Below are 19,054 nucleotides of genomic sequence, written 5' to 3'. Positions count from 1 at the left end.
ATTGATCTTGCTAGCTAGTGCCCAGGCCCAGAGTTCAGGCCCCACTACCAGACTCCACTCCCTAAAAAAGACATCAATACTACTACATTTTTTCAAAATTTCTTTTTTTTAATATTTATATATTTATTTATTTATTGTATTTTCCCAGGAAAAGAAAGGTAAAGGAAGAGTCAGTGTGTGGTAAAAAAAAATGATTAGAAAGGGGGAAAGGAAGTACTCGGATACAGCACAAATCAATCATGAAATAAAACACCCCAGTACTGGTATCATAAAAGCCCAAGGGAGATTTAGTCTTCAGGGATCAGAGAAAGGACAGACAGGTACACACTTTCCCATCCTCCCTCCCCATAAATTCAAGTTTTCTCACAAAGCTTTGGTTTCTAGCAGTAAACATGGCGTTACATTCGTCCGTCTTCCATTAAACAATCTTGTGGTCACTTTGACATAACTTTTCTTGCACCTGTTTACAAGTTCCTGAGTGACTTGAACATATATTCATATTCCCTTTCCTGGTCTCCTGACCCCATTTTCTACATGGAAAGCCACATTGATTTTCTCTAGTATTACAGAACAAACAGGTTTGGTCACAAATGTCATATTTGATGAGAATTACGTATAAAAAACATGGCTTCAGGTTGGGAACAAGGTGGGTGTGTGTGGGGGGGTGGAGAGTTTGGAGCCCTAGCGTCTTCAGAATCTTTGCATAAGTCACATAAAAGTTGAAGAGACATTCCAAGAGTCATCTGTGTACGGGCATGTAGGTTTTCTTTTGAGGGAGAAAAGGGTAGAGGATAGGGACTTATTATTATTTTTACCAATGAAGTTCTTGTCCAAAATGGGAAATAGGGGAAGTGAGGGAACAAAAGAATAACTGGTTCAAGATCCTCACTTTAGAAGGTCCGCCAACTTAGCTTCAGATCCTTTTGTCTAGTGCAGAACCTTCTGTCAAAGATGCTTTGGTTAATTTTCTCAATTCTAAAAGAAGTTTGTAAACAATAAAACCCCCAAAAGAACATGGAGAAAAGACCCACACATTATTATTTACACAAACTAGGCCACCTAGCCAATGACCAACTCAGAAACTCTGTAAAGTCCTACAGAGCCTAGACAAATACAATTAACTAGAGGGGGGCAGCATTTGTGGGGAGACAAGAAACTAGGATCAGACACACATCACCCAATGCATTCTATTGCATTTGTCCCGTTTCGACACATGAGGTAGGTTTGCGGTGACTCACAGCATGTAAACGAAACCTCCTTTTTCTCCTTTAGCTAACACAACACTATGAACAATTATGCAGCAGGGCAGGACACGGGCTCCAGAGAGAGGCCTTCACTTATGGGTTTCCCTGGAAGCCAAGACTGAGGATTTTGGTCCTTGCTTTTTATAGATCCATCCCTGCATGGCTAGTACAAGGTGGACACAAATCTGTGGTCTTAAAAGCCAAACATATCAATTCCCATTTCTTAGAGGAAAAAAAATTCATATACAGTTACTTGCACAGTAATCCCAGGCTAACCTAGTGAAGGATAGATGTGGTATATGGAAAGAAAACAAATCGCATAGCCATAGGATTAGACAATCATTACTAACCTTGGCTTCCTCTTTGGGCGTCTTCTACCTTGTCTGCACCACCGTTTCCTGTTTAGACTAATTTCCATTCTTCCAGCAGAAGGAGAACAAGTCATGGGGCAACCCAATTAAAAGCCTAGTCTCCCATGAAACATTTCCAAGGGTTGAGGGGGTTTCAAGAGGACTCTATGGCAGAAAAGCCAGCTCTAACTGGCAAAAATGAAGTAGTTCAATAGGCTATGCACTCCAAATGGTTGCTCTCCATGGTGATAGAAACAACAAACTCTTCCTGCTATGCCGACCTGGAGCTTTTGCCCATTTATCCCTGAGATTGCTCATGTACCTGAGAACACAGTGCAGGAAGGAGGGCCTTAAGATTAAAATCTATAAAAATACAAAACCAGAATATTTATAATAAGAAAAAAATTAAAATGCACAAGATATGTCATTCGCACAGATACTGCAGGCTTGGCATACTGGAGAAAGCCGGGACCCAAAGTGCAGTTATCGAAGGGAACAAGTAAATTACAATCACATTGGCCCAGAAATGGTGGCGGGAGCGGGGAGAAGCTCAGAGCAGCAGGTTTGCAGCCATTCCCTAGTCACCCATGTTGCCTGTCATCACAATCCAATTCCTGGACCAGCTCTCCCAGCACTAAGGCTCAAGATAGGGTGATGAGGAAACAAGATGTGCAGGGGAGGAGATGGTGGACAGGCAAAAAACAAAACAAAACAAAACAACCCTGCCTTGCTCCTGATGGGTCCTCCTACCCGGGGTACTACACTTTGGGGATTTGGGCCCATGGATCTGCTGGTCTTGTGCTTAATTGTTTCACACCTTGGGAAGAGAAATAGGACACATCCTTCTTTAAAGGAACAACTTGCCAATCTGGGTCACTTTTACAAGCTGGAGGCTGGGGGGCTGGGAGGGGAAGCATGTAGGGCAGGTGAAGCTTATCATATAAAGTACGCAGGTTTCAAAAGTGGTTGCCCCAAAGCCCCTCACTTGAATTGGGATAGACCATGATGGGATTCCTATGCATCACCCCTTCCCCTCATCAAAAGAGAAGATGGGGTAATGCTGGGACATCCTGGCCTGAGACATATGGAAGTGCCAGCTACTCGCCAACCAACCCCATATCCCCACTTTCTCCACTTTGCCAATTGATGCCAGCTCCTTGAAACTTCCTGCTAGCAAGAGTAGCCGCCCTCGGATCTGGTGGCTCACTTTTGGGCCTTGGGGAGCAGGGCAAGGCTATGGATCTTTTCTTCTTCTTCCCTAAAGTAGGCAGGTTTTCCCTGGGAACTGGGGATCTGCTGAGCCTTCAGTGGACAGGAGGCCACCATGTGGTTGATGCTTTGGCAGAAGTGGCACTTCTTGGGCTGTGGTGGCTGCTTGCATTCCTTGGCATGATGGTCTAGACCACCACAGTTGTAGCACCTGTCTCCTTTGGATCTGTGCTTCTGCATGTTCTTCCCCTTTGGCCACTTCTCATTCCCAATACAGAACACCCCACTGGGCCCAGTGACTCGGATGGATTCTAGGCCTTTGGCATACTTTTTAAAGTTAAACTCCACAGCCTCTCCCTCCCTCAGGCTCCAGAAGCCCTCCAAGTGCAGCTTACACTGGTGCACAAAGACGTCCACTAGGGGGTAGAGAGAGACCCTGGGGTGGGCTGTCATGGATAGGAAGCCAAACCCCATGCATGTTGAACCACTTACAGATGCAGCAGCCCAGTGCAGCAGCTGAGGCTCCTCGGCCGCCTGAGCGGCATCCGATGGTGGCTCCTTGGGCGCCTTCTCCTCCCCCTTGGCACAGCCACCTGCCAACTGCTGGTTGGACACCAACCCCATGGTCGTTGGCTGAGCCCGCGGTCCCAGGCCTCTGGTTGGTGGCTGCTGGCCCCAGAGAAGTGCGGAGGCAAAGGGGAGGTTCGGAGTAGAGGCGGCTACACCTTCTCCGCACAATCCTTTTTTTCAAATTTTCTTATGATACTGAAGATTCAATTATAAACTATTAACACTTGAAAATAACTCATTTTGGGGGAGTAGGACACAAAACAAAAGATTAATCCTAATTATATTCAAAGACATTTATTTACACTACAAATTCACTCTTATAACTACAAAGATTCTAAAAATAACTGAAGCATAGTGTCAGAAAGCACATAATTTAACTTCATCATGTACATTCAAAGGACTGGGTTAATAGAAAACAAAATTATACTAATAATTAGCTCACCCAATTCACTTCCATTCTTTTATTCTATATCTTTTAGTTTCATAAAAACTGGCTTTTCATAAAATGATGCATAAAAAGCCTGTATACCCATTTACATTTTCAGATTTTAACAATGTTTATTTCAGAAATGTTTTTAGCTGTATAGTCAATGAATTGAAATAACACTAAAATATTCAAAGGGGTTTCAGAAATTGCAAGACTCGCTCTGGGATGTTATTTATATTGGAAAAGATATTCAAAAAGCCTTATTTGTTAATATTGCGATAGTTACTCCCACAAAAGAACAATTAATGAAGAAACATTTGTATGTACAAAACAACTTCAAATGCATCCACAATCTGGAGGTGACACATGTTTTTGTTTGTTTTTGCAATGTATATTTAACAAACATATCCACAATACTGATTTTCAGTCAATATGATGGGATATTAAAACCTAAAAAATACGGGTTTTTTATCTTAGTGTGAATAGATATGATCTTACCAAGAATGTTTTTTTCAAAAGAAATCTGGAAAGTGTTTATCCACCTTGAGTTTCACAGGAATAACCAGAGAGTAATACCTGCTTGGTCGAGTTGGTCAAAATCACTTCATGAGTATATCTTAAAAGTATATCCAATTTAAGAGGTCAAATACATATTTTGTACTGACAGTCATCTTACAGCAATAACTCACTACCTAATTATATGTGTATCTTCTTGCCTAATATATACTAAGAACTGAAAGTGATCTATTTTATCTAACTTAATGGTGTAAATGCTTTGATTATGGTGATGTTATTATTTGACAAATGAAATGTACAGAAGGGTGGTTCCACTGAAATGACAGGATGGAGCACTGATAAATAACATTTCAACACAGCTCTTTTCAGCCTCACTCTGTCCACATTGGCAAGCAACATTGCAAACACACACACTCACGCACATAAACACACATGTGCGCACATGTACAAACACATATACATGTATGCCAAATTCAGGATTTATTGTATAAAAAAGTTCAAATAAAATATTAGTGATTAGGAAAAATGATAATTTGCCTTATTACAAAATAATACATAATCCAGTGTCCACATTTTACCTAATAATACATAATCCAGTGTCACATTTTACCTGCCTCTCCACATTTGACCACTTAATTTACTTTTAGTTAATTCATTCATTCATTTATTAGTTTGGTGCTAATACTAGAGCTTGAACTCAGGGCCTGACTGTGTTCCAGAATTTATTTTTTTTGTTTTAGTTTTCTCAAGGCTAGCATTTTAATGCTTATACTATGCTCCATTTCAAGCTTTTGTGGTTACTTTCAAATCAGAATCTAATGGACCTTTTTCTTGGTCTGGTTTCAAAGCACAATCATCAGATTTCATCTTTCTGATTAGCTAAGATTAAAGACCTAAGCCACCGGTGTGGCTCCTACTTTTTCCTATACTTATCTAATGCACATACTTAGATAGTAATTTAAAACTGAGAGCATACAACGAAGATGTACAGTGATGATATTGTCCTGTCAGAAATTCAAGTTAGTAATGTAAATTTATTCTTAAGACCATACACAAAAAATACTTAAGAAATCTGATGATGATGATGATGATGATGATGATGATGTTTGTGTGTGTGTGTGTGTGTCTGTGTGCTGTTGCAATATATTCCACATATAAGCACTGTGCAGGGGTTTCCAGCCATGCACAGTTATTGCATGAATATCTGCCTTGAGCTACCAACTCATGGACAATGTCCAGGTGTCCACTTTAGGCTTCCCAATAAAGAGGGGTTTACTCATCCTCATCCCTATTATTCATATGAGTGGCCTTTTTGGAAAGTAGTCTCCCCACTGTAGTAAGCTGCAAGGCAAGCACTCTACCACTGAGCGACCATCCCAGCCCAAGGTTTAAGATTCTTGTCTGTAATTTGGTCAAATCTCTGACTCTTTATGTAGGCTACTAAAAATGTTTTTACTAATTTCAAGTAAATACATATATTCTATTTCCATTTCTTTTAAAAACTAAAAAAATTGTTTGCTCTGTCAATTGATTAGAAGCATGGATTTTGTGGCTAGCTAGGTCATTGCACATCTGTGTCTCTTTTCTTCTCTTTCATGGTTCTCATAGACAATATGATTGCTCCATAATTATCCTAATTTATTTTGTTTTTATATTTATGGTTGCATCATTTCACTTTCTGCTCTGCCATTTCCCAAATCAGCACCACATAAACAGAACCATCCGGAAGTGGTTCTGTGGCTCAAGTGGTAGAGCGCTTGCCTTGATTTGAAGAGCTAAAGGACAGTGCCCTGGCCCAGAGTTCAGGCCCCACAACTAAGTTTAAAAAAAAGAATCTAAATACTTGATAATTCTACTAACAGATCTGACTGAAATCAGTTGAATCACACTTTTCCTGTACAATGAAGGAATAGGTCCAGGCTAGGAAAGCAGCTAGAGAAGGCAGGCTGATTGTATCTGTGACAAATCTTTGTGGATAATGGTATCGAGGATTACTTACTGGTAATTCATTTGCACTGGAAGCATGATTCTGAACGATTGTTGCTGATTGCTTTCTTTGATCATTATATCCTCCAAGAAGAAAAAGTGAAACTTAATTGATAGCAAAGGACTACTAATACATTTTGACTTCTCATTAAGCATCTTCAATCATCAAAATCACCTGAAGACAATAGACAGGAATATTTTTTTGGATGAAAACAAATGTCTTTAAAAAAAAAGAAGAATTTAGGTAGTCATACAAAGGACTTCTATTTTACTATTGCATTATACATTTTATCGAATGTTGAATACCAACATTAGAAAGCTACTAGAAAGCTATTTAAGCCCATATGCTAAATAGTGAGTTCTCTTACACTATAACATGGTATATCCCAAATCATTTACATAGAAGGCATTGTTTCCTATTTTCTCATTCCTAGCATAAGCTGCACATGAAGACACCACTGGTCATCATTTTCAGTCTGTACCTTTGAATATTGAGGAAAATTTTTCCTCTGCTCTATAAATTCCCTACTCTCCAGTTAGAATAATTTAGAGTAGTAAAAATGGAAAAAGATAAAATAAATCATGGTGAATAAATATGTGCAGAAAATTCACCAGATTTTTCTGACCAGTTCAACCAATGTAATCTATTGGGGAAAAACATGGACATCTCATTCCCAGTGGCACTCAAAGTCTCTCGTTAGGCAATTCTGACGAAGACAGGAAGTAAGATGAAAAAGTGAGGAATGGTATCAATTGCAAGAAAAAATTGGAGTAGGATCCAATCAAATTTCTTTTGGATCCTGAAATTATTCAACTTACTACGGTGTGGAGACTACTTTCCAAAAGGCCACCCAGATGAATACTAGGAATGAGGATGAGTATAACCCTCTTCATCGAGAAGCCTAGAGTGGACACTTAGACATTGTCCATGAATTGGTAGCTCAAGGCAGATATTCATGCAATAAATCTGAATGGCTAGACACCCCTGCACAGTGCTTATATGTGGAATAATACCAGAGTGGCTTCTTTCTTACTTCATCATGATGCAAACACCAATCCCCAATCTAAAGGTCTCTTGACCACCTTGCATCTCGCTGCTGGGAATAGAAGTAACAACTATATGCTGTATCTCTTTCTGTTGAACCATTATATCAAACCAGGTCTGAAGAACAACTTGGAAGAAACTGCATTTGGTATTTCCAAAAGGATAAGTAAGTATTACTACCTCTTTGAAGTTGTGGAAGACTGTACAGATTGTTCTCCTAAGTTGTAATGGTTTGGTTAATTTTCTTAAATTTCAAAAATGCCAGTCCATCCTTTGTGTCCCTACAATTTTTTTCACAAAACAAAGCAACAGCCATATCCTACTTTAAAAATTCATGGATTCCCAGGTGTTCTTCCAAGTGAATTGCCTGACTTTGATGTCAAAATGTATTCAAGAGTTGTTTGTATACATCTATAATAATTTCTACAGAGTTTGTGATTTTTTTAAATCAGAAATAATTTTAACATCTTTTGAAATGAATAGTATAGAAACTAAAGATGTTCATGGTGCTTTTCTGAAAAAAGTATATCTATGTTTGTATAATGTCCATAATCTATTTAATTCGCTCCTAGATATAATACTTTGAATTCTACATTGTTATATAATGTATATGTTTATTAATAAATGTGTCCTTTCAAATTGCATTCCATATAGAAAAAGTTTAAGATTCCTTTTTTTCCTAGGTCCTTGTCTTATTTTATTTCTTTGGGATAAAATGGCAATGTTAACTAATTTCAAGTTTTGTAACGATTATGATATGTAAAGGCCTTTCTCAGGTGAAGATTTAATATACTGTTGTCAAACTAACCTTCAATTCTATGAATTACTTGTATTGTTACACTTGTATTTTTGTAATCAAATTTTTAATAACTGTTTTTCATTTCTTGCATTTGAAGAATGAAAAATATGGGATATTTCACGAATTTATGTATCATCCTTCTGCAAGTGCCATGTTAATCTCTGTATTGTTGTCATTTGGGTAGACCTGCTGCTGAAACATGTAGTATCCTCTAAATTTAAGTACTTAATGATGCAATCTTTATACAGGCATATATTCATGGTTGACTATTTATAACAAGGAACCCTTATTGTTCCTAAAAATGCTATTGGTCTTATTTCTCTAAAATTCTGTGTATAATGAAAAAAAAAAACTATTGTTGGTAGATTGCTAAAATTTGCAATTTTTGTCAATGACTATTTTGTCGTTTTCATTTTAAATTTGAACATACTTTGAAGCCTTTACGGCTAAGTCCAAAGGTGATTGCTTTTCAAGTATTTATTTATCAACTGAGTTAGCTTTGTGGAGCTAATGTATTCAAAGTAAGCCTTGCGTAAGAGCTACTTCTTAACTTGTGCAAATTAAAATTTCCCAAATGAGGTCTTGCTGGGACAAATGTCTAGCTGACCCTTTACCCTTCTTCCATGTAGGAACAGACCAATCAGAATATCTTACCACTGGAACAAAACTAACATTACTGACATGAGATCATAGAGAGATGAACAGTTCAGACAGAATTGTTCAGAATGGAAGGTATTTTATCAAAATATAATTGTTTATTATACTTATCATTTCAAAAGTAGCTAAAGCCAAGAAGGTGAAAAAATTGTTCATATGCATGATTACCTACTGTCCTTGCCTGTCTATCATCCAACCAGGCAGGAACTTATACTATGGACTTTCTATCACCAAATATGTCCATAGGTTCTGGAGAAGTCTATACGTTTCTCCTCGATATTAGGCCTTAAATTGGTAATGTTTTAATCACAGTGTTTCCTCTTGCCTCTGGGCTCTAAATCAACAAATGGTAAAGCTTTAAGTCTAACTCTACCTAAAACAGGTAGAGATAATGGAATAATACTTTAAAACAGAGTTGCCTTTGATACCCTAACCACAACAGAACAATGCAAAACGATTTTTATATTATATATACTTATATATTTTATATTTATATGTACTTATTTTAAATTTCACACGATGAATCTTACTAGAATTGATAGTTTGACAAATATATTGACAATTATTCTCATAAATAAATTGGAATATAAATAATTAGGTTTAGAATATATATTAGAATATAAAAAGTATCAATGCAATGTCTTCGGTATAAACTTGTGATACCTTTTAAGTCTTTGTGGTCTTCTGAATTCACATGGTAAAATAACAGTATTGTTTTCCGCTAATGTATAAGGGATTTTATTATATTCTGATGCTCTGTTTATTGTTTTAACTCGCTGGTCCCAAAGTGTTTTTCTCCATATTTCTGAAGCATTCTTACTGATTATACCCAAATTGTGCTGATATAATGTCTAAAAGCTATTATTCTTCTGCAGGACACACGGGTCCAAGGATACCAGGTTCAAGTTATCTGCATCATCAGATAACAAGGGCAAGACTTCTCACCTAGGCCCATGCAACATGCCAACAGAAAGTAATTGAAGACTAATCTCAATTTCTCATGTCCTATAATATTTCAAGGCCCCAATTCCTTACAGGAATTAGCAGTAATCAACTGTGAAATGCAAGGCAACTTGAAATGAACGATGAGATCACAAAATATGAGAGAAAGTACTGTAGTTCACTTTCAATTTACAGATCACCAGCCAATATGAATGAACACAATCACAAATGAACAATATTATTTTAATACCCCTCTCCTAATGAGTAATGAAAGATTTCAGTGCAGCATAAGTTGGCCAAAAATTAGTTTCTGGAATTATAGATCCATAATTGGTCTACCAAGGCTAGTTAAACTTGATTTAGAGGTCAAATATAATTTAGAAAAACATTAAGAAGATCCTTAGTGTTTCAAAACACTGATACTTCAGAAAACTAGGTTCTGTAGTATAAAAATGTTGTCATTCTCAAACCAATGATAACCTACATTTAATCTCCTGAAAGTATATTAATTTTCAAATAAACTATTTAAAATCACATTTGCCAAAATAACACTTGACTAGTAGACGATACTGATATTACAAGGTTTTCAAGTGTAGGGAGCAAGTTACAATAGAGTTGATTTACTTACCCAACAATAATACCAACCAAATTCATTCATTAAAGTGTAGAAATAGTACCCCCACCATTTGTGTTGTTCAGTAGGTTCCTTCCAGAAATGTGTTAGATAGATCAGCCTCCCATAATTCAAACCCAAATATTAGCTAATAAAATAAATTTCATCACATTAGAACATACATTTTAAAAAGTCACTAAGAGTTGCCTTATCATGTGTTGTTTTATGTTTTCCCTATCTGTCTAACATAGTAAGAAATATGACTTTAGGTCTTGCATATGGGTACTGATCAGAGATGCGACAAACATAAAATCTGTCTTCTATTTCTATCATATTCCTCTACACTAGTAAATATTAGTTTTCTTCTTTTTCCAAAACTTATAGGTAGTAGAAAATATTATCCTATTTAAAATAAAATAATCACACACCATTGTACAAAGCCATTTATAAAAACTAGTAGTTAGGAATACATTCTAAGTCATTTTTAAACTTTCTTGCTGACTAAAGATTAATCTTCCAAATGAATGAGAATAAAATCATGTCTAAGTGCTTCACATCTCCAGTCTTGCAAACTGTTATTGCACATGAATGAATTATGGAAATATAAGCTGACATCAGTTCAAGTATATGTGGGATTGAAACTCCATGGAATGTATATAAACCTTTCAAAGTACTAACAGGCAGTTTAACAGAAATTGAAACCAGAGAGGATCAATAGTATAGAAATAGAATGAATGACAAATAGAACAATGTGCAAGTACAGCTAGTATACTCAATGTACAAATGTAATAAAGGAAGTGGTAAATCTGCAATAAATCTTGGAGAAAGGGTTGGATCAGCTTCATAGAAAGAGTGACTCTGATCCAGGAGCGTTAGACAATTAGATGGACATGTTTAATTGTAACACACTTGCACAACCTTTTGAAATTCAGTTAAAAAACACAACAACAAACAAAAACACACAACTAAACAGCAATCTCTAGAGAGTATGAATATGACCTCTCAAAATTTTAAATAGTTAATGAAGGTCAGTCTTTGGAAAAGCAAACAAAGCTGTTCAAAGAGGGCAGTTTGGGGTAGGGGAGAATTTTAAACAGATTTAAATAGATTGTCTAAGGTTATAAATCACCTATATCTACTGCAAATATTTTCTTCTACGAATGCTCTTTGTCTGAACTGGATACTCGAGTCCTGAGGCACACTGGATAGCTTGTGAAGACAGAATGGAAGAAAAAAGATCAAGAACCTATTACTCCACTGGAGAGAAAGCAGTCCTCTTTGTTTTCTCTCAATCTCTTCACTACTCTATTTTCATACTTTTAATAAAGTCAAGTGATTTTGAATTATATCTTTCCTTCTTCGTTCTCGCAAAATAATTTTTCAGAATAATTCATTAAATATTATTTGCCATTATTTTCTATCATGCTGTTTACTTGTCCAAACGAGTCCATTAAACTTCCCCTTTTCATTTGGTTGCCACGAAAACCCAACAACTATGTTAATGAAGACCAACACTAATGCAAATCTTTGTCTCCAAAAAAACCAGTCCAAGAACCTGTAATCACAAATATTTAGCTATAATTTCTTTCTTTTTTCTTTTACCTTGAAATCTTCTAGTGTCTAATGTGCCCACAAAAATAAGTACTCCACGCCTTTTTGGTTCAATCACTTCTAACCTCAAAGATATATTTTGCTAACAAGATGCTTAGAGGAAACTGAAAAAGAATCCATTTTTATCTTCTCTCTTATGACTTTTATCTTCTCTCTTAAGACTTTCCTTAGATACCATATCAGGAACAGTGAAATTATTCTTTGCAAAATTATTTCAATAGATTATTTTTCTCTTAGTCTTGCTTTTGCTCAACAAGATGTATGGAGAAGAATAGAGTTAAATCACCCATTCCTTGGATTATATTGTCTGTTACAAAGGACAATAATTCTATGTCCTACTTCTATGTCCCCTCTTAGCTCTTGCCTGATTTCCAATTAATCACAGCTTCTTGACTTCAAGTCTAGTGAAGGTGAAGGACTATACTCCATCCGCCACTGCTACATCTTCATGGTTTCTCTTTTAAAATTCTTTTATTTGGAGGTTGAATTTATTTTCATGTCTTCATTCAATTTGTTTTGCATTATACTGAGCCAAATAGGCTCTGTAAAATCACTTTAGCTAGCAAAAACATTATGACAATCTCTATCAAGAAGTTTTGGCCGCCTCCACTGATGAAGCCAGTATCCTTAGCTAGGGCTTCTAAGAACGCGTTTTCTTACCTTTTCCATTTGCTCAATTCTTTTCTGATCCCCAAACCTTTTGGCTTATGTAATAAGACAAGTCTTCACTATTTCATGTTAATGAGGATATTATATTTTTGAGCTACATAGAAATGTGAAATCATTGGTTTGAAGTACCCAATCAGAATTTTTCTGTGTTTCAGTGCTTCACTTGCAAAGACATTGTGGAACGTATTACAAACAGAAAAGTGGAAACACAATACGTTCTTTCATTTTGAAGGGCACTTTCTCCCTAAATATTTTGACCAAAATTATCTTTTTAAGAGAATCACTGTGTAGAAATTAAAAGTCAATTCACAAATTTTGATGTCTTATTTTAAAAAAAACTTTGAGTTTAAATTCCACTACAACCTTGTTTCTCACAGTCAGAGTATATTTCCTGGGTAAGGACAATTCTCATGTTAACCTACAGGATTTACAGCACGGTTTGTGAGGCTTGTTTGTTTAGTGTGAAAATGAGCCATCTTACCTCTGAGCTAAGTCTCCATGAATTTCTTTGCATGAAAGCCTATTTTCCCAGGCAATCTTAAATTTTAATAGGCTAAGTTAAAAAGTTTGAACAATTAAAATTTACCTGTCATAGTTTTAAAACTTGAAATTCCTTTAACAGAATCGCGAATTTACCAATCCTAATTCCACCTTTATCATCAAAAACAGTTAACCTGTTGTTTTCATGATATATTATCCATGAAACTATTATTTTCCAGTGGCTTTGTTATGCATATATATGAACATATAAGCTGATGCTGAGCAAAATGAAATCCAAGATATGGAAAGAGATATTTATTTGCAGTTGTTGTTCTTAATATATTATGTGATTTCTATTTTCCTTGGGTTTTTCCCCTATGGGTTATCTCCTACTGTGTTTGATTTTGGTACCCTGTGTATTGTGTATACATTTACCTTAATTAGGGAAGGGAAGAGGAACAACAAATTGGCGAGACAAAGGACAAAGGGCAAACCAATGCAATAGCAATACTCACAAGACAATAAGTTGGAAATGTACATTACAACTTGTGAAGGGTTTTGGGGTGAAGGAAAACTGTAAGAAAAACGAGAGAGGGGATAACAAGTTTGAACAGTTATGTATTCACTGCCTTACAATTGCTAACCCACTGCACATCACTTTCACATTAAAATTAAATTTAAAAAATAAGCTGCATGAAATAAAATTTCACTGTATAGGTATAGTAAATATTATTATTCATGTAGTAACTCTAAAAAAATCAGTACTATTTGGCCTCTAATTTGAAGTAATTACCCCTTCTTTATCAGAGGGCCCTCAACTTGAATGTTATATAACTTGACAATTTTTTCACAATATAATTGCCAATATTTTCAAAAAAGAATAAATTAGTATTTTCTCATACTAAAACAAAACCGTTTAATTCTATAGAAACCCATAACTTTTAAAAGTAAATAAGTTGTTAAGAGGACAGAATATGTGTGTTCCTCAAAATAATAACTACTAATAACTACTCACTTTCAAATTCTGAACATTCCATACCTGAGAGATTCAAAATAGTACCTGTTTGCATGTTATGTAATTCTGCAATAGATGCATTTTCCAAAGGGGTGTTACAGATTGAGAAGTGAACAGAAAAATAGCCACATTCTGGTATAGGATAAAACTATGAAGCATGTTATAATTAATTCTTCAAGAGTAAGCAATTTTTTTTATCAGATTAAGCTATTATTTCTATGACCATCAATCCCAACATTTATGCCATAAAACCTTCCTAGCCCAACAGTTTCCAACTTGTAGGGTGCACCACAAAATTCCCTTAATTCATATCACATATAGCTTTTTTCTATTGGAAAAAATACTACACCTATGCTAATGTGATGCCCTCCGTGTTCTGGAAAGAACACCACAATAAACTGGGTTGCATCAGTTTTCCTCCACTGGTATTCTTGCAAATACTATTTATATTTACACTTTTTAACTATCATAGATTACAGTTCAAAGCCCACCCAGGCGGGAAGGTTCCCTAGATTCTTATCTCCAATAAACTTCTCAGCAAAAGCCAGACACAAGTGGTACTGAGCTTGAAGTAGTACCGCACAAGCCTTGAGCTTAACAGGCTCAAAGACAGTGTCTAGGTCCAGAGTTCCAGCCCTATGACAAAGCAATAAAACAAAAAGAAAAATAAAAACAAACTCCAAACCTAGTGTTTTTCTCATTGTATACAGAGGCATGTAATTAAGGAGATTGCTTCCTGTGTTACATACAGGTAGAAGAAAGAAGAAGTCACACAATTATTCTCTTCATAAAATGTCATACCAAAACCTCAAAAACTTGCTCTTTTTCTAATTTTATAAATTAATATCCATTTCTTGGCAACTCGGTCTACATTATTTACATTATCATTTTATACAGGAACTATTGGAATTATCTATTAACTGAGTTCTAATTATAACACTTTTGAAACAATATGCTAGGCAAATAGAATGCAAGAAACATTTGTAAATTTGTCAATTAAACACGCTACTTAAAAAGAATTTTGTAGTATCCTATAGAATATGAAATTACAAACAAAACCAAAATATTTATTTGAAGTCTAAACTCTAATTTAGAAAGATCTATAAAGTCCTACATTGGATGAACTTTGCTGTTCCTCCAGGCTTAAGCTTTTGTAATACTTCATCCTTTCCTTGGAATCTAACAGAATGATAATTACTTACTTTTTCAAATTTTGGATGGGAATCACGAGCCATTTTGCATCTAGGAATGTTCTGTAATGAAGAGACCATTTAAAAGCACAACTGAGGATTATATATGAGTTGCATTTCAATAGGAAACGACATCTCAAAACATAATGACAAAATTAGCCCAAATTTCCAATTGTGTATTCCCTTCTTGTTTGGTTTCTTTTATTAAGACAAAATTATACTACCTGCTCCAGGGAAGGTATCACTATGTAATTCCAGTCTCTAATCTCCTCTCAGTCTGAGTGCTAGAATTGAAGGCTTGTATCATATTGCCCCACCATAGTTTCTTGGTTTGTTTGTTTATTTATTTATTTATTTATTTATTTATTTTTGGTTCCGGTCATGGGGCCTGAACTCTGGGCCTGGGTGCTGTCCCTCAACTCTTCAGCTCACGGCTAACTCTCTACCACTTGAACCACAGAGTCACTTCCGCCTTTTTTCTTTTTGCTTATGTAGTGCTGAGGAATGGAACCCAGGGCTTCATGTATGCAATGCAAGCACTCTACCACTGAGCCACCTTCCCAGGCCCTTCTTGCTTTATTTAATCTAGATATAGACTAGCAATTCTGAACTTCTCCAGTTATATTATCCACTAAACTTCTCAGACTTTTCATGTACTATTTTTGAAGATGTTCTAACATTTGACACAGGATATGAACATTTTCAAATGCACCTGCGGGGTCTCTGATTAATTTCTCCATGGATCTAATCCTTTTAATATTGATTACTTGACTCTCTTACTATCTCTAATCCCTATCTATGTAAATTTCTCAAATTTTTGTAGAAAGTTTGCTTGAGGATTTTCTAATTTTAAAAATTATCACTTGATTCTAGTCTTACTCAGGACATATTTTCTATTGTTTTCTAACTTTTCTACATATTCTGAGAGTTGCTTCATATGTGTATTTGTGTGTGCATATATAAGTGTCTCTGTATATATGTGTATGATTGTATGTATGTATGCAAAAGCGTCAAGATCTTATTCAGCAATCTTGCTCATGACTGGTATTCCAATACTTGAGCCATGCTTCCAATCAAGCTTTTGGCTGGTTAATTATAGTTTCTCAACGACTGTTCTGCCCAGGCTGGATGCAAACTGAAATGTCCTGTCTCCTTTACATTCTTAGGTTTTATTTATCCAGTAGAATCACCTTTTAAACTACAAACATTTTTGTGAGTGTAAAGTCTAAGCTGTAGCCCAGATTTTTAACTCAAGAATTCATATAAAGATAGATAAACATACACATTACATATGCTGAGTTTACACTGTTAGAAATGTGATCCTAACCTGGGTGGTGTTGAGATCTGAGGATTGGGGTTCAAAGCCAGCCCAGATAGGAAAGTCCAGAGAAACTTTTCTCCAATTTACTGTAGGAAAACTGGAAGCGGCACTGTGGCTCAAGGGCTAGAGCACTAGCCTTGAGCTGAATAGCAGAAGGATAGTGCCCAGGCCCCGAGTTCAAGTTCAAAGACCACCACCAACAAACAATATATAAGTAAAGGAAAGAAAAAATGTGATCTTATCTACCAGTTCATAGCTAGCATAATCCCTGCTCTCTCAAGATGGACTTATTCTTCCAATTAAGTCCATGCTCTTATATCTGACTTGCATTGAAAACAGAATTATTCTTCCATTCTACTTTCTACAAAGTTGTGTCATTAGCAAGCGTGATTTAGAAAGGTAGTGGCCTCATACTTCCTGTTCCACCTAAGAGTAATGCTTTCTCTTTATCACTCTCATAAATCTACATACTGGACTTGGCTTTATTGTTTCAACGTGGTCTTATTCGTAGAGTCTTCTATAGTGTATTGAACCCTTATACTTAAACACAGAATTTCTCTTTCTCTTATTATTGCTCTACTTAACATGAGTTAACAAATTCATGTACATTTGAGAAATAATGCGCAGCACATACACTCACAAAAAAAAAAATATCGGAGAAACTTCTTCCCCTTTAAAATTCGCCTTAATTTACAGAGAATTTACAAAGTTTGAATTGAATATACTCATGGATAATGTATTTATAAGCAATATAAATTTCATATTTTCTCTTTACTAAGTTGTCTCTGAAACTCGTGTTACTTCAGGTACAAAGGTGTCCTTGTGTTATTTCGGTGAAGCCAGAAATCATTCACTATACCTCAAGCAGCACCATAGATTGTTCCTGGAAGTAACTGTTACTGGATGTGGAAACTGATCCCAGGAGAGAAATGGAACATAGTGGATTGACAAATTTCAAGTTAACTTGTGCTTTACTTTTTACTGTAAAAGAAGAGAATCCGAAGGCTTGAAGAAAACTCTGTCCTTGACTTTTTCTAGTGTGTTTTTACTCATATATAATTTTTCTGTAAACTTCTAGTTGAGAGAATTACAAAAAGAAATAATGCGCCATTTGATGGCCAGCATAGAACAAAAGGAAATTACGTTGTTTTAAATATGTTCTACTGCTGGGTCTGGGAAGGTGGCTCAGTGCTAGAGAACTTACCTTGCATGCCTGAGGCCCTAGGTTCGATTCCTCAGCACCACATAAGCAAAAATAAGCCAGAAGTGGTGCTGTGACTCAAGTGGTAGAGTGCTAGCCTTGAGTTGTGAGGTAAAGTGCCGAGGCCCAGAGTTCAGGCCCACGATTGGACCCCCCCCCCAAAAAAAACAATTCTACTGCAAAGAAACAAAGACCTGGATGTTTTAAAGTGTTTTCTTGATGGATATTTCACTCCTGACATAATTCTCTTATTGCAGGAGTCAGTCATCAATTCCTTTAATTTGGTCCTGAGTTCTCCAGAGCAATAAGGATTCCAAAAGAACATCCAGTACGGATGATCAGCAAAAGGAGCCACTTCTCAGACCAGTACTCCTTTAAGGAGGTTCCCAATAAAATATCAGTATTTTTGTTTGCTTTTTTGGTTTTTTTATGTTGGTTCTGGGGCTTGAACCCAGAGGCTGGACCCTGTCCCTGATCAGTTTTTGTTCCTGCCCACCAGCCCCCAAAGCTAGTATTCTACTGCTTGAACCAAAACTCCACTTCTCGATTTTTTGCTGTGTAATTACAGATAGGAGTTTGACAGACTCTCCTGCCTGGGTTGGCTTTGAACTAAGATAGTAAAAAAGCCAAGTGTCATCAACTGTACAGTCTTCTCTTTTCAAAGGAGAAATATTAGGTGAAGTTTATTGTAAAGCTTATATTTGACAATGTTTTCTTTCCTTTTTTTGAGCATACCGTACAGAGGAGTTACAATTACATGGGCGAGATAATGAGTACATTTCCTATCAATCATTGTTGCCTCCTCTTTCTTTCCCCTTCCTACCCCTTCCCGTATACCCTCCACCCCCATCTGATCCTCCCCCCCACCAAAGTTGTAAAGTTCGTTTTTCAACATAACGACTTGTACATCTCATTGTTACAATGGGTCCACCTGTATCCCTACTTAAACGATTTGGTTTTAGAGAATATGTCCAGCAAAGAATCCATAAGATAACTCAGCAAAAGTAGGTGCACTGAATCATTTTGGAATTATTTTTTTGGGTTGGGAATATTATTTATCATGTACTTCCTTTTGGGGAAACTTAAAGTCATATTTCACCACTGTTGTTTTGTGGGGCTTGAACTCTGATCCTGGGTGAGTAGCTACAGCACCATCTCCTGGTTTCTGGTGGTTAATTGAAGGTTAGGGTCTCAGGGACTTTCCTGACA

General features: G+C 36.2%; 2 pseudogenes; both read right to left on the bottom strand.

Annotated features, from left to right (window-relative positions):
- Window positions 1-2,797: 2,797 nt before the first annotated feature.
- LOC138829369 (protein lin-28 homolog A pseudogene) lies at window positions 2,798-3,427 on the bottom strand (annotated as a pseudogene).
- A 4,820-nt stretch (window positions 3,428-8,247) lies between these two features.
- LOC138829378 (U6 spliceosomal RNA) lies at window positions 8,248-8,347 on the bottom strand (annotated as a pseudogene).
- Window positions 8,348-19,054: the final 10,707 nt, after the last annotated feature.

The sequence above is a fragment of the Dipodomys merriami genome, unplaced genomic scaffold, assembly GCF_024711535.1.
Source record: "Dipodomys merriami isolate MVZ:Mamm:240054 unplaced genomic scaffold, mDipMer1.0.p SCAF_170, whole genome shotgun sequence".
Taxonomy (NCBI): domain Eukaryota; kingdom Metazoa; phylum Chordata; class Mammalia; order Rodentia; family Heteromyidae; genus Dipodomys; species Dipodomys merriami.
This window is presented reverse-complemented; position numbering and strand designations above follow the sequence as displayed.